We start from the raw sequence: 16,262 nt of genomic DNA, 5'->3' as shown, positions 1-16,262 counted from the left end.
TTGGGGCTTAATCCCTTCCCAACCCAATGTCAACTTCTTTAGAATCGTGATGGGGATTATCGCACTAAACCGTCGCCTTGGGCTTAACCTTGGCATTCCCGCTATTCAGCATTGTTACACCTTGGCCAAGTCTTCTTGTCGGCACGGGCGTTATTTCCTTAGGGCCAAAGACACCGACCATCAACTAGTGACTATGCTTTCCAGCTCTGGGAAGCGAGTCGATGATGTTATGGTCGTCGTCCAAGGAAACTGGGAATTCGGCGAAGGCGAGAATCGCCTCGATCCTATTCCTAGACGGAGGGGTGAACCAGGTGGCCATGTAGCTTCTTTTATTTATTTTTTTTTGTTATATTTATAAAGCTTTATTTTCGGGACCTCACGGTTTTGCTTTGTGCAGGAAATGATTTGAAAAAAGTCCTAACCTCAACCAACGACGCTGTTCTTTCAGAAATCAAGGTTGCGCTCAAATATTTCGGCCGGCCGAGTCTTTAGAAATAGGGGAGGGCGGCCCACGTTCTGCTTCATTACAAGCCGACTTATACGATCTTTTCGGCGGCAGAAAACATCCCAATTCCGAAGAGTGAGGAGTTTCTTACCACCCTCATCTTGACTGATTTCAAAAATTTGAGGCAAGTCGGTTTCGAGGGATCAAATTCGGAGCGACCGGAAGTAGCTGAGGTTGCCGAGTCAGACCACTCTGAAGCCGAAGCCGAAGTCGATGTCGATGAGGCTTTGAAGTTAGCATTTGAAGAAGCCGGCCTCGATTTAGTCAACCTTCCGTCCACTTCGGGCCGAGAAAACCTTCCACTTAACGATATTTTTCACAGTTTAGAGGACCTTCCCGGCGCGTACCCAGAAGATATGGCTGGGTTAAGCCTCACTAAACTTGCCAAGAAGGCGAATGCAAAAAGGATGGCTACGCGGAGAAGAGCAGAGGCCATTCGGGCTACCGAATCTCAGCCCTCCCTGACTGTTGGCGGATCTCAGCCCTTCCTACCTATTGGCGAATCTCAGCCCTCCTTGCCTATTATTAAGGAGGAAACAGCAAAAAACGAAAGTGCCGAGGCGGAGCAAGTTGTGCAGGCCAGTGCAGAGGCTGAGCAAAGGGTAGAGAAGCGCCCTGCCGAGGTTGAGGCTGGCTTAGAAGAAGACCATGCTGACAAACAACCTCGTTTGGAGGAATCGGATGTGATTATACCTTTTGTTATTCAACCAAAGATAAAAAAACATGCTAATCTCCTCTGATGCTTTGGTAATCAAAGATCCAGCGATTGCACTCAGCATGGCTACGTCCGTTTCATTGCCTGCTGACAAGGCGGCTTTTCGGGCGGAGCCGGATCTGGTTACAATAGCGTTGGCCGCGCAATCGGCTTTTTTGGTATATATCTTGACTTTGTCTTTTCACTTTATGCAAATATTGTTTTGGTCTCAACTTTCTGTTTTGCAGACCGTCGGAAGGATAACCGAGATGGGTCGTCGCCATCATGATGCCGTTGAGCAGATTGGCCGTTTACAAACAGAGGTTGAGGGCCAAAGAAGTAGGGCCGAGTTCGAGGCTTTAAGGGCGAAAATGGAGGGCTCGTAACGCTGAAGAATTGAGATCGGTCGCCGAGAAGAGGGCGGGTACGAGCAACGACGCGCTTAAATTGGCCCAAGAGGCGATCTCTAAGTTGGAGGCTGAGTTGGAAGAAATAAAGGCAGTGAAGGAAGCAGCCGACCTGGAGGCTTCCAGGGCGCTCGACGCCGAGAAAAATGCTGCTTTCGCCGAATACATTAATAAAGTCCCCAAATTTGAAAATCGGGGATTCAAACACAGCTGGCTCAAAGTCCTTGCTGCTGCTGATATGACATTAGCTATGCCAATTCCATACGAGCAAGTGGGTGTTAAGCCGCTGGAGTCTGACTTTGAGATTAATTTGGGCGACTCTGATTTTTGTTTTTGGATTTTCATGTATTTTTACAGCTTTTTGTTTAGTAGTTTTCATATGTAAAATGGTTACAATTTGTGCCCAATTTACTTAATGAAAATTCCTTTTGTACCTTGCTATTATTTGTGCTAAATTGTGTTATTTAATTAATGATATTGTTTTGTTGCTATTTTGGATAAAACGCTCATGTATACTCGCCGACTAAATGATTAGGCAATTTTAACTCCAAAAAGCCGAATTCTTGAAGTTTATGGACTGGCTGCGGCATAAATCGATCGGCATTGGGTTTAGACACTTGGCCGATCAGATTAATAAATCTGCCCTTGCCCCAACCAAAGCATGAACTTCAGAAGCCGAATATGACTAGTTCATGAAATGGTTACGGCATGAATCGGTCGGCGCTGGGGTTAAATACTTGGTCGGTTAGATTAATAAATATGCCCTTGCCCCAGCCAGTGCATGAACTCCAAGGCATTCATGTATGATTGTTGTTTATATAATTAGGCCATTTTAACTCCAAAAAGCCAAAAATTAGTACATGGAGTGGTTGTGGCACATATCGATCGGCATGGGGCCTAGATGCTTGGCCGGTTAGATTAATAAATATGCCTTTGCCCCAGCCAATGCATGAACTTGAAGGCATTCATGTATGATTACCGTTTAGATAATTAGGCCATTTTAACTCCAAAAAGCCAAAAATTAGTACATGGAGTGGTTGTGGCACATATCAATCGGCATGGGGCCTAGATGCTTGGCCGGTTAGATTAATAAATCTGTCATTGCCCCAGCTAGTGCATGAACTCCAAGGCATTCGTGTATAATTGTCGTTTAGATCGGCATCCGTCTTTTGGAGTTTAGCATTAATGAAATCACCTCGAGGTCGCTACAAGTATTAGAAATAAATAGGATGAACTCTTCGCGCCAGTAACTTCACTTACTGTGTTCAGAATCACTTTAAAACAATTTGTTGCATAGAAAAGTGCGAATGTCAAATAGAGTTTTCTTCAACAGCAGAGGAGAAGCGCGAACTTTGGCTAATCTTGATACTACAATGAATCACAGCGGCGAACCCGCCCGCGTAGGAGGTAGGGCGTCCAAAGAACAGGAAAAGCGTCAGCCTCCAAGTCGTCGAAGCAGATCACCCCGAAAGGAGAAACAGCAACGAGAAAGTTCTCCACGACCGCGACCGAGAAATGAGGCCGACATGACGTCGCGACCGCTGAGTTTCGCAGTCATCGTGGGGAATAAATCGATGACAGAGGCGGACTCCATTATCAAGGACCCAGGTGTAGCGGTCGAATTTGCTCGACAAATTTTTCCACCAGAGGTCCAGCAGTCGATGGTTGGTTGATAGGATTTCGACGTATTTCGAGAGGGCATCCACGGGGTGGTGAAAGGGCTGTATACTGCTTATGAAGTCGGCATGCGCCTGCGCGCCGCTCGACGTGAGATAGAGAAGAAGGAGGAAAGAATCTGCAGTTTGGAGGCTCGCGCGGAGAAGGCCAAGCGTGAGTTTAGGGAGCTTAGGAAGGCTCAAACCGCTGAGCCGCGTGCGGTGGGTCACTCCAATCCAATCGTGGAGGAGAGGGTGACTCAACGGCTGTTGAGTCATGCCATTGCCGACCGGGACATGGCCAGCATGTTCGCCGTAGAGAATGCAAGGACCATGGTTTACGAACAAGGCTTTCACGCGGGCCGGAAGGTCGGCATCGAGAAAACCAAAGAGAAACTTGCGGAGGAGGTCTGCCGATGCGAGAACCGGGGATTTAAACACTGTTGGATCGAGGCACTTCAGGCAACGGAGACTCTTCATGCAAGGGGTATTGTACCGGCGTTGCCGCTGTACCGGCGTCATCATTTGCCCTTTTTCGCTTTTGAAATCGAAAAGAGTGACGATGAGGGAGACGCCTGATAAATACACTCATTATGATGTTTGAAAACGCAGATTGTGTTAAAAACTATGTAATCATTGTTTGATTAAATAAAATGTCTTGTTTTCATTGTTCGTGTTGTTTTTTTACAATTTTTGTTCGGCACACACATGTCTGCATGTTTTGTTCTTTATTGCATGAATGTTTGAATAAATGTGTTTTGTGTTTCATTGTATAAACATCATTACGAATGTTTACATGCTTTGATGTATAAACGGGTTTTGCCGGCTTCATATGAGAGCACTCTACATTAAGTATTTAAGCGGCATAATTATGTTGCCCGAACATCCAAAGGCGTCGATCGGGCTCCGAATCTGAAGACTTATTTGGCCAATCGTGATATCCACGAAGGGCGCTCTGAATCCGAAGGCTTAGTCGGCCCAAAGACGTCATGTGCCGATGGGGCTCCGAATCCGAAGACTTATTTGGCCAATCGTGATATCCACGAAGGGCGCTCCGAATCCGGAGGCTTAATCGGCCCAAAGACGTCGTGCGTCGATGGGGCTTCGAATCCGGAGACTTATTTGGTCAATCGTGATATCCACGAAGGGCGCTCCGAATCCGGAGGCATAGTCGGCCTAAAGACATCATGCCCCGATGGAGCTCCAAATCCGGAGACTTATTTGGCCAATCATGATATCCACAAAGGGCGCTCCGAATCTGGAGGCATAATCAGCCCAAAGACGTCGTGCGACGATGGGGCTTCGAATCCGGAGACTTATTTGGCCAATCGTGATATCCACGAAGGGCGCTTCGAATCCGGAGGCTTAATCAGCCCAAAGACGTCGTGTGCTGATGGGGCTCCGAATCCGGAGACTTATTTGGCCAATCATGATATCCACGAAGGGCGCTCCGAATCCGGAGGCTTAATCGGCCCAAAGACGTCATACGCCGATGGGGCTCCGAATTCGGAGACTTATTTGGCCAATCGTGATATCCACGAAGGGCACTCTGAATCTGAAGGCTTAGTCAGCCCAAAGACGTCGTGCATCGATGGGGCTCCAAATCCGGAGACTTATTTGGCCAATCGTGATATCCATGAAGGGCGCTCCGAATCTGGAGGCATAGTCGGCCCAAAGACGTCGTGCACCGATGGGGCTCCGAATCTGGAGACTTTTTTGGCCAATCGTGATATCCACGAAGGGCACTCCGAATCTGGAGGCTTAGTTGGCCCAAAGACGTCGTGCGCCGATGGGGCTCCGAATCCAGAGACTTTTTTGGCCAATCGTGATATCCACGAAGGGCGCTCAGAATCTGGAGGCTTAGTCAACCCAAAGACGTCCTGCGCTGATGGGGCTCCGAATCCGGAGACTTTTTTGGCCAATCGTGATATCCACGAAAGGCGCTCCGAATCCGGAGGCTTAGTCGGCCCAAAGACATCGTGCGCCGATGGGGCTATGAATCCAGAGACTTTTTTGGCCAATCGTGATATCCACGAAGGGCGCTCTGAATTTGAAGGCTTAGTCGGCCCAAAAACATCATGTGCCGATGGGGCTCTGAATCTAGAGACTTATTTGGCCAATCATGATATCCACGAAGGGCGCTCCGAATCCGGAGGCTTAGTCGGAACACCTTTGAACTGGATTTTGAAGTGAGTAAATAGCACTATTTGCATTACAGAAAATGAGATGTACATGGCGAATCGTTCAGAACAAGTATTATACCCCACAAGTCGGGTCAATGATAAAATTTGTGTAAATGCGTGGAATTCCAAGCCCGAGGCAGACTTCTTCCTGACATGTCTTTGAGCCGATATGCCCCTACTCCTGCGATGGAATCAATTTGATAGGGGCCATCTCAGTTAGGACCCAATTTTCCGTCAGTCGGTTTCTTGGCAGCCGGAAGTACCTTCTTCCGGACCAACTCCCCTAGTATGTAGCAGCGCAACTAAACACGTTGATTATATGATTTGGCAAGCTGCTGCTGGTACTGCGCCAAGGATGTAAGGGCATGGTCTCTTCGTTCTTCAATCAAAATCAAATCCAAAGCCAGCATCATGTCGTTTTGGCCCATGTCAAAAACTTGAGTTTTCAGTGTTGGGTGGCCAATCTCCAGGGGTATGATTGCCTGGGTTCCAAAGCATAGAGCAAACGGTGTTTCTCCAGTAGATCACATCGGCGTAGTTCGGTGAGCCCACAATACACTCGGCAATTCTTTGACCCATTTGCCTTTAGCTTTCTCCAGCATTTTTTTGATGTCGTTCAAGATGGATTTGTTAGAGGCTTTGGCTTGACCATTGCTTTGTGGGTAAGCCGGCGTAGAAAAGTAAGGCCGGATACTATGCTTGCTGCATAGCTCTCGGTAGAGGCCACAATCAAACTGGGTGTCATTGTTAGAGATAAAAGCTCTTGGAATGCCGAATCGCGTTATGATATTTCTCCACACAAAGTGCTTGACATCAGAATCTCGAATGTGCGTTAATGCCTCCGCTTCGACCCATTTGGTGAAGTAGTCTGTGGCGACGATCAAGTATCGTTTGTTCCCTGGGGCTCTCGGCAATGGTCCTACAATATCAAGCCCCCACTGGGCAAACGGCCAGGGACTGGTGATAGAGCTCAACTCTTCAACAAGCAGATGGGTTAACGGGGAGAACTTCTGGCACTGTTTACATTTTTTCACATAGCATTCTGCATCAGATCTCATTGTCAGCCAATAATACCCCTGTGTTATAGCTTTATGGGCTAAAGAGCGCCCGCCAGAATGGGCACCACAATTGCCTTCGTGTATTTAAGCAAGAAGCTCTTCAACTTTGTCAAGGTGCACACATTCCAAATATGGACTAGAGAGGGATTTTTTATAAAGCCTTCCTTGCGGATCCAAGTAATATCGCAGGGCTTTGTTTCGTAGCTTGTGCGCTTCTTTCTTGTCCTCTGGGAGCTGTTCAGAAGATAGGAATGCCGCAATGGGATCCATCCAGCTTGGTCCAGATTCTATAACATTGACCTGCACTTCCTCCGAAGGGCCGATGCTCGGCTCCGGGATGAAACCTACTTCGATGGTCCGTTTAATCTCTGAGTTAATGGCGGAGGCTAGGCAGGCAAGGGCATCTGCATGTGTGTTCTGATCACGCATTATCTGGTTCAATTCATGATGGTCAAATTTTGCCAGCAAGAAGTTGGTTGTTTTCATGTAAACCGCCATACAATCGTTTCTTGCCGCGTACTCCCCCTTTAGCTGATTGATCACCAGTTTTGTGTCGCAAAATACAAGCAAACGCCAAGCACCAAGCACCCAGAAGATGTGCATTCCGCAAACCGGCTAGAAGGGCTTCATATTCGACTTCCTTATTTGATGATTTGAAGCTGAGCTTGACGGCCTGATCAGCTATTGCGCCATTGGGAGCCATGATCACAACTCTGGCTCCGCTGCCCCGCTGATTGGATGATCCATCACAGTATAACTGCCAGATGTCCCCAACATAAATTCTCCAGTTCGGCTTCGGCCGAATTTCGTCGGACTTGAAATCGGCAAGACCCCCAGTAAATTCAGCAACAAAGTCGGCTAGCACATGTCCCTTGATTGAAGTTCTGGGTAGAAACTGAATGTTGTACTGGCTGAGTTTAAGAGCACATTTTGAAACACGTCCTGATGCTTCTATCCTTTGTAGTACTGAACAGATGGGATAATCTGTTAACACCTCAATGCTATGTCCTTAGAAGTAATGCATCAGTTTTCTTACCGCCATGACTCGGGCTAGGATGAGTTTTTCCAGCGGAAGGTAGCCTGTTTCGGTGTCCACCAGTGCCTTGCTCACATAATACACTGGCCGCTGCTCCCCCAGCTCTTCTTTTATCAGTACGACGCTGACGGCCTTGTCAGAAACTGCCAAATACAAAATGAGCGGGTCACCAACTGCAGGTGTTGTCAAGAGTGATACTGAGCGGAGGTAAGTCTTGAGGCTGTTGAAAGCGGTTTCGCATTCGGCGGACCATTCAAAAGCCTTGCCCTGCCGTAGTGTATGGAAGAATTATCGGCAACGATCTGTAGACCAACTGATGAACCTATTGAGTGCGGCGGCCATCCCCATCAACTTTTGAACCTATTTTACTGAGCGAGGAGAGCTAAGTTCCAAGATTGCTATGATCTACCTTGGGTTGGCCTCGATTCCACGATGGTTGACAATGTAACCCAGGAACTTGCCGAAGCCAATCCCAAACGCACATTTGGAAGCATTCAACTTTATTTTGTATTTGCGTAAGATGCCGAACGTCTCTTCTAGATCGGCTATATGGGTTTTCTCTTCTCTGGACTTCATTACCATGTCATCAATGTACACTTCCATAGTTCAGCCAAGTTGTTCCTTGAACATAGTCGTGACCAGTCTTTGGTAAGTTGCCCTTGCATTCTTCAGCCCAAAAGACATAATCTTATAGCAGTAGGTTCCTCTTGGGGTGAGGAATTCAGTTTTTTCTTGGTCCTCAGGATGCATGGCAATCTGATGGTAGCCTCTGTAAGCATCGAGGAAGCTCATGCGCTGATGGCGTGTCGTTGCATCTACAAGTTGGTTGATTCTGGGTAGGGGAAAACAATCCTTGAGGCAGGCTTTATTTAGGTCCGTGAAGTTAACACACACTCGCCAAGTCCCATTTTTCTTCTTCACGACCATTGTGTTAGAGAGCCATGTAAGGTAGGTCACTTCCTTGATTGCCCTGGCGTCCAGCAGCCTGTCAACCTCTTCAACAACGGCGGTAGTGTGCTCTGTGACTGACCGCCGGCTTTTCTGAATAATCGACTTGCACTTATGGTCAACATTCAAGCGGTGCTGCGAAACGGACGGATCTATACTCGGCATCTCGTATGGTGTCCATGCAAAGACGTCAAGGTTGCTGAGCAGGAACGAGATTAGCTGCTGTCTGTCGACTTGGCTCAGGGAGGCGCTGACCAAGAAGAACTTCTCTGGGTTTCCGTCAATTTCAACTCAATCCAGACCTTCTGTGGCCTTTTCACTTGGAAGCCGCCCAACATCGTTGAGGCTCTCCCAATCCGGCACCTCAATGGAATTTACTTGTAACTCATTTGCCGTCTTTCCAGCGAGGAGATAACATGCTTGTGCCGATTTCTGGAAGCCGCAAATTTGCTCAATGCCGCGTTCTGTCGGGAAGTGCAATAGCTGATGATATGTACTCGGTACGGCCTGCATGGTGTGCAACCAAGCTCGCCCCATAATGAGATTGTACGGCGATGGCAGCTTGACAACCAAGAATTCTACATCTACTGTTCGGGAGCCTGCTCGAATAGGTAGTGTGATTTTCCCCAATGGGTACTCTGGATTGGAGTTGAAGCCGAACAGTGGATACGGGGCCGGGGAGAGATCCGATTCGGAGAAGCTGAGTTTGGTAAATGTCTTATAGTACATGACCTCCGATGTGCTCCCCGGATCGATGAATACGCGCTTAACTGTGAACCGGTTTACGTGTAACTCAACTACCAAGGGATCAATGTGGGGCACTGTTACTCCAGCCTAATCTGAATCATCAAAAGTAATGCCCACGGCTTCATGGGGCTGTTTAGCTAGAGTGAGTTGGTTTTGAGGGTTAGAGTTTGACTGAATCGTATGCACCGCCGATGACATTAGCAAGCTGTAAATCATGTGGATCACACCGAGAGGAGATGAATCATGTCTTAAGGCTATTGCTTTGGTCGAGTTGCCTCTTCGGACATACTACTGCAGCCGACCATCCTGCACCAATTCCTCTAGGTGATCTTTCAATGCATAATAACTCTCAGTTTCATGGCCATGATCCTTATGATACTCGTACCGCCGATCTCGTCTTTGAGTATCGGGAGGTCCCACCATTTTTTATGGCCACTTGAAGAATGGAAGATGTTGGATTTTGGACATTACCGTGCTGATCGGTTCTGACAACTCAGTATATTTCTTGTCGGCACGCCTTGTGCTCCTGCTGTCAACTTGCAGCTATTCATTCACTCAGTGAGAGCATTGGTCACTTGATCGGCAAGAATCCTGTCTCTTATCTTCTTTTGATTGATGGCGAGGTTCAGGGCTCTGAGGTGCTACAGAATTTATCGGCTGAGCAATTTCAGCAGGAGCCGTCTTGTTGGTGACATTGCCGGGTTTAACCCTCAAGGCATCATCTTCCACTTTACAGTATTCTTCAACTTTCTTCATTAACAACCAAACTGTTTTGGGGGGCCGTTTGGTCAAAGAGCTGCGGAGGGCACTGTCGGGATGCAGTCCCATCTTGAAGGCGGTGGTGGCCATGGGGTCATTGCAAGCATCGTCTACAAGATAAAAACATTCCCAATACCGCGCCGAGTAGGCACGAAGGGTTTTCCCCAGTTGAATCTACATTGCCCAGAGGGAGTCGGCTTGCTTTGGCTAGACCTCATTAGTGATAAACCTTGCCCTGAAGCATTTTTGGAGTTGGTGGAAGCTTTTAATCGAAGCCGGCTCCAGTTTGTAATACCACCTGACGGCCAGTGATCCTAAACTGCTCGAAAATATTCTGCACATCAAAGCCTCATCATCTGCATGGAGTGTCATGGCTTGCTTGTAATGGTGGATGTGATCGGTGGGGTCTGATTTACCGTCGTATAAGGTGAATGACGGTGCTTTGAATTTCTTGGGTAGCACTGCCTTTGCAATCCGTCGTACAAAAGGATCGTGTTGATCTTCATCCGAACTATTTTTTCTTTGCTTGTGCCTTATAAGGGGACTCTCTTCAGAGGAACTGGAAGTTTCAGATCGTCCATTCTTCCTAGGCTTCAGGGATAGTGAGTCGGAGTTGCAATCAGTGTCTTGTTGTCGGGCTCGAGGTCGTCGACCACTTGCCCTCACAGGTCATTTCGGGCCTTGGTGTATAGCTTGTTTGGACTTCGCCACCTCCAAGGCCAAATCCTGACGGAGATGTTCGTTCTCTGCAATCATGTTCTCCAACCTTTGTTCGTTTTGTTTTGCTTGTTCCATGATCACTTGCATTGCTTCATGCTCTGGAGTCGAGGGTGAGACGAAGTTCAAAGCGTGCCTTACGGGGATAGTCTCCGGTCCAAGCATGTTTGTTGGAGTGAGGTCGTCTCTCTGCGTGGTTTCATCAGTGACTATCGGAGGGTCTTCCGTTATGCCCGCCATGGATGTGTTTGAGTATTCCCACAGACGGTGCCAATTGTGGAGAAGTGGTTTGGAAATACTCTTCTAATCCTGGGAGACGCTCGTGATCCTCTGCTAATCACCTGAAAATGAATAAACACTCTGGTCGAAGGTGCCGAAATTAGCACCCCGACGGGCAAGTCAATCTCAACACTCAAGATTACTTGTATTCTAAGTTAAATATGTTGTTTCTCACATACCTCTTTCTGGCTAATGTTCTTCTATTTATATCTTTTCTTTCTTGGGCCTCGGGATTAGGTCCATTTTCAATTCGCTATTCGGCATATTTTGTAGCAAACCGCTCTTCACTCGGTCCCTTGCCTAACCGGTTGTTTAGCCGAGTAGGATTGGATTCGAGCGTGCGAGCTGACGCCGAGTGCCGTATATTTCGACTCTCCCAAGTTTGACTATCCAGAATCTCTACGACTCCCAGTACTCGGCCCCCCACAGACCTATTTTTATTTCACATTTGTGTTTCTACTTTTTAGAATTATTGGTTGATTAAAGTATATAACACGCATATGAAAGATTTCATTGGAGTAGATTAGATTGTGTGACTTTTCTACTATTTTGTGATATTGGCCTCTTTTGGTGTAACTATTAAAATATATTATAGATTATAACTTAACAGATTATTGGTTATGACTTTAATCATAAGCTGTTAATCTATTTAGTGTAACAGTTAGATTATAAATTTAAGTTGTGAAGTAATTTTTTTTCAATTAACTTTTATTTTTTGTTATTCACTACGTTTCTCATAAAAAAAAATAATCTATAGTCCATTTAGGTCTTTTTCTATTTTTAAAAAAATAAAAAATAAAAAAATCTAAAAGTATAATCGTAAATTAACATGTCCACAGTAAAAGCTGATAATCAGAAGTAAGGGGTGAGCAGTTTCTCAGAATCAGCTTTTTTGAGTTAAAATAAGTTGTTAGAATCAAAAACTGTTTGAAATAAGTTTAACCAAACAGTCCAAAATAGCTTTTCCAAAGCTAGAAGCTATAATTTGGCTCAAAAAAACCCAAACAAACACTCCCATTAAAGCTTATTTGTTTTGGTTAAAATTATTTTTATAACTGTTTTTTAGAAAATATTTTCTTACATTTGGTTATAATCTTAAAATTAATGTGTAAGTAATTGTATTAGTGGTGACGGTTGTTATGGTTGTACTTTCGTTGTGTGTCGAAACAAATGTGCTTGCCTTTAAACTTTTCGTCTAAAACATGGATTACATACCAAACCAATTCTTTGTATTATGAATTGCATTAATATTAACAGTTACTATTTGCTATACCAAACAAAACATAGCATCTGTTAATGGACACAAACCTTCGAAACCTTCCTTACCACTTGTGTAGTTGTAGACATTGACACAGTCCAAAACCAAAGCATGGCTTCTTTTACGTCAACTGCAACGTCTACTACATGGCCACGTCGGATGTGTGCTTGTGACTACAGTCAATGTGTTGTGAAGATCTCGAGATCTAACAAAAATCCAAGGTGTCCTTACTATGCTTGTCTCCATCCCGTGGTGAGTAACCAATTCATTTTGCAGTCATAATTTTGATTATGTTTGGACCATTTGACTAATAAATTTGTCGTTTTCAGTCGTCAGCCCTGCTTGAGTTGGATTGGTTGGTGCGAAGAACCAAGGAGACAGACCACGAACTACGCGTCCTCCACTAACAACATTATCATGCACTTGCAGGATAATGTCATACACATTCAACACTCGCTGTGTTGTGCATTGTCGTATTCATTTTGTTGTTACGTATGTAAATGCGCTTGGCGTTTTGCATGCATGACCGTTGAAACCTTTGCATGTAATGACTTTAATTTGTCATATGGTTTTTGTGATTACTTTGGTGCTACATTAATGAATATTATTGTGCAATGACTTGAATTTGTTATGTATTTGTATTGTTGATGTGTTGATTAGTTTTACCTTCATTTCAATTACTATTCAATGGTTATACCTTGTTCACAATTATGTTTCCGGGAGGACCAATTGTTCATATTATTCATTGGTATTTAAATTTTACTTGTGTCGAATTCGGTCTGTAAATTACTTATTCTTGTCATGTCTTCGTGGTTAGTTGTAATGGCTTCCACACATACTTCTTCTCATACCCTTTCCAAAACCAAAGGGATTGACCAGGCAGGGTCTAGCAGTGTTGATGAAACATAGCCTTTGTACAAAACATCCTGGGATAGTGAATCAACAAGGGTTTTCTTACAGCTTATTTGCAATGAGATTTTGAAAGGAAATTGCCCATTCCTTGTGTTGAACCAAACTGGGTACAAGTCTTTGGCCAAAACAATTTGAAAAAAAAAATTTGGAAAAAAGCATGGTTTGAAATAGTTGAAGAACAAATATATGAATCTAGAAAAACAAAAAACAATCGCAAAAAAATAAAAAATAAAAAACTGACGGGTGACAAATTGTCGCGTATAATACTATTTTTTGTCATGATCTAGGATTTTCTGTTGCAAAAATTTTTACTTGACGACGACGTTGTTTACCATCGCACAAACATGTTTTTTGTGACGATTTTGAAACCGTCGCAAAAAATTCCATGTCCAATACTCCCTTTTCTAGTATTGAGAAAACAAATAGTATTTTTCTTTTGCCAATTGAAAATTCTTGTGTGAAAATTGTAAATGTTTATATTTATATTTTTAATAAATAAAATAAAAGGTATTAATATGAATATTCATATTTAAAAGTGTGACACAAAATATATAAGCATGAAACTTCACACTTCAACCAAAAAAAGATAAAACAGTCAAAGCAAATAAATAATGATATGTATAATTTAAATCAAACGTAAAATAGTCATTGAAAATGTTAAAAGTTTAAAAGCTACCTTCATCTCTTTATATGTAGCACATCGTTTTTCTATTGTGATTGGTGGAAAGTAACGAAGTATGGGGCATATTGTTGGGTGTTTGTAGAATAATAGGGGTATATATATTTGTGATTAGTGGAATGTAATATCATGTGATACCCTATTAGTATACAAACCTATTCGGTACTAAGGGTTAATAGATTTCTCGTAAATTTTATTACAAAACTTTTACCTTAATTTTCTCAAAGAAAAAAAAAATCTATAATACACATCACTCTTAATTATAAAGATTGTGGTCTTAATTGTAAATTACGTGGTACGTTTACTTACTTATGAGGTTTTGTAGTGGTAAATTTTGTCATAAACTTAGTTATGATCCAAATTGATATTCACTCTGTTGGTTTTGAGTTTTTAAAAATAATTTTTTTAGTTTTTTTAATTTTTTGTTTTTCATATTTTAGTCATTTTTTTTAAAAAAAATTAGATGCACATAATATAAATGCATTTAAAAAGTAAAATATCTATGAAAAATATTTATTAAAAAAATTGATAAATACAAAAAATGTACTGAAGTTTTTTTAATTTTTTTTTTTGTATTTGTGAATTTTTAAAAAGATTGACAAATTTTGTACTTTTTAAATGTATGTATATTAAATAGATCTAAAAAGTAAAAAATACAAATTGATTAACATATTTTAAAAAATCACTAAAACTCAAAAATATGGATTGAAAGCTCAAAAATTATTTTTGAAAACAGTTAAACCAATATTATACTCAATTTGGTTTCATTATAATCCAATTTGATGAGAATTATAAACCACTGCAGTTGAAATTTAAATACATAACTGTATACATATTTTTTCTGATACGTATTGTTACCCAAAAAGCAACCTAAAAGGGGGAGTTAATTAGGTTTCTACAAATTAAAATTAATAATACCCCAATAAAATTAACTACTAGTACAACAAATTATTAACAAGCACAATGATGAACTTAGCATTAAATGATCAAGCAAAATAACAATGAAGTATAACTAACATACATGGTAAATCAAATGATTAACACATGAATATTAGATAGCTATAGCAGTAGTAGGAAAGTAAAGAGATTAGGGAAGAGGAGACAAACAGATTTATAGTGGTTCGGTTTCAACCAAGCCTACATCCATTTCTCAAGCTTCACTTGAGATTTTTCACTATCTTCTAGCTTCACATGGGTGCTAGCAACCTCTTTACAAATGGAGCAATTCTCCACGGATTTTACACAGACTTCATAAGCCTAAACCCTTGCAAATCTTAGGTGATTCACAATCATTCTCAAGATTTCAAGAATACAGTGTTTGCAACACTTTTGCAAGATGAAATGATATTTTTGCTTTCAAAGAAAGCATACAATAAATATCTCTCAAAGATAGATATATAAAATGAAATTTTAATATTTCTGTAAATCTCACACAAGAAAGATGAGTTTAATGCTACAAGGCTCAGTGTATAATTTCTGAGAATAGATGTGAGTGATTATAGATCAAAGAATATTTTCAGGTTTTTATTTTTATAACTTGTTTACATTAGATGCTTTGGTATATGTAATGAAAATTATAACCGTTTATAGCCGTGTATTCATTTGAATTTATAGCCGTTTATAGCCATTTATAGCCGTTGTAGTCATTTGAATTTATAGTCGTTTATAGCCGTTGTACTTCCATCATTACCAATTTGAATATCTCTCACTTGAACCTTTTGAACCTTTTGGCCTTTTGAACCTTTATAGCCGTTTATAGTCGTTGTACTTCCATCATTACTAATTTGAATATCTTCCACTTGAACATTTTGAACATTTGTTTTGGGTTGTTTGAACTCTTGATTTAATCAAATATTAAATACATTCTAACAACATTTAGGATAAAGGTTTAGATGAGAAATAATAGGACAAAATAAATTTTGATTATATTTGTCTCTTTCAAATAAATCATCAAAATAAATTTTAATTCTATTTTTCTCTTCCAAATAAATTAAAACATAATTAAATAAATTATCAAAATAAATAAGTATAACACGTATAATACTTGAAAAATGTAATTATATACACTCTTAAAAGAATACATATGCCATACTCATTTGTAAATACACAATAAAAAGTTGCAACATGAACCATAAATTGACATGACATTTTTTCTGCACCAAAATATATAGCTTATTTTTACTTATCACAAAATCCATAAATTAACGATAAAAATTTGTAAGACTATCTCTAACCTTTAATCAAAATTTTATTTGATATGACTTATTTCAATAAATAAACTCAAATTTAAACTTAAATTTACGACTTTGAAAATTTTGAATAAATATTTTAGTTTTATTTAGTTTGGGTAAAAATTTAAATAAATTTAATTTAATATAAATTTGAGTCGAGAAGGAAAAGTATTTTGGTATAATTTTTACTACAT

At 41.8% G+C, this 16,262-nt stretch overlaps 1 pseudogene across 1 annotated transcript in view; it reads left to right on the top strand.

Annotated features, from left to right (window-relative positions):
• Positions 1 to 861: 861 nt before the first annotated feature.
• The window catches only part of LOC145791538 (uncharacterized), a 28,157-nt pseudogene continuing 12,756 nt past the window's right edge, over positions 862 to 16,262 (top strand). Inside the window, exon 1 of the transcript XR_014331159.1 lies at positions 862 to 1,188. The product of XR_014331159.1 is annotated as an uncharacterized LOC145791538 (transcript). The remainder of the gene's footprint in view (positions 1,189 to 16,262) is intronic.

This window comes from Camellia sinensis, chromosome 5 (assembly GCF_055761805.1).
Source record: "Camellia sinensis isolate YWXY chromosome 5, ASM5576180v1, whole genome shotgun sequence".
NCBI lineage: Eukaryota > Viridiplantae > Streptophyta > Magnoliopsida > Ericales > Theaceae > Camellia > Camellia sinensis.
This window is presented reverse-complemented; position numbering and strand designations above follow the sequence as displayed.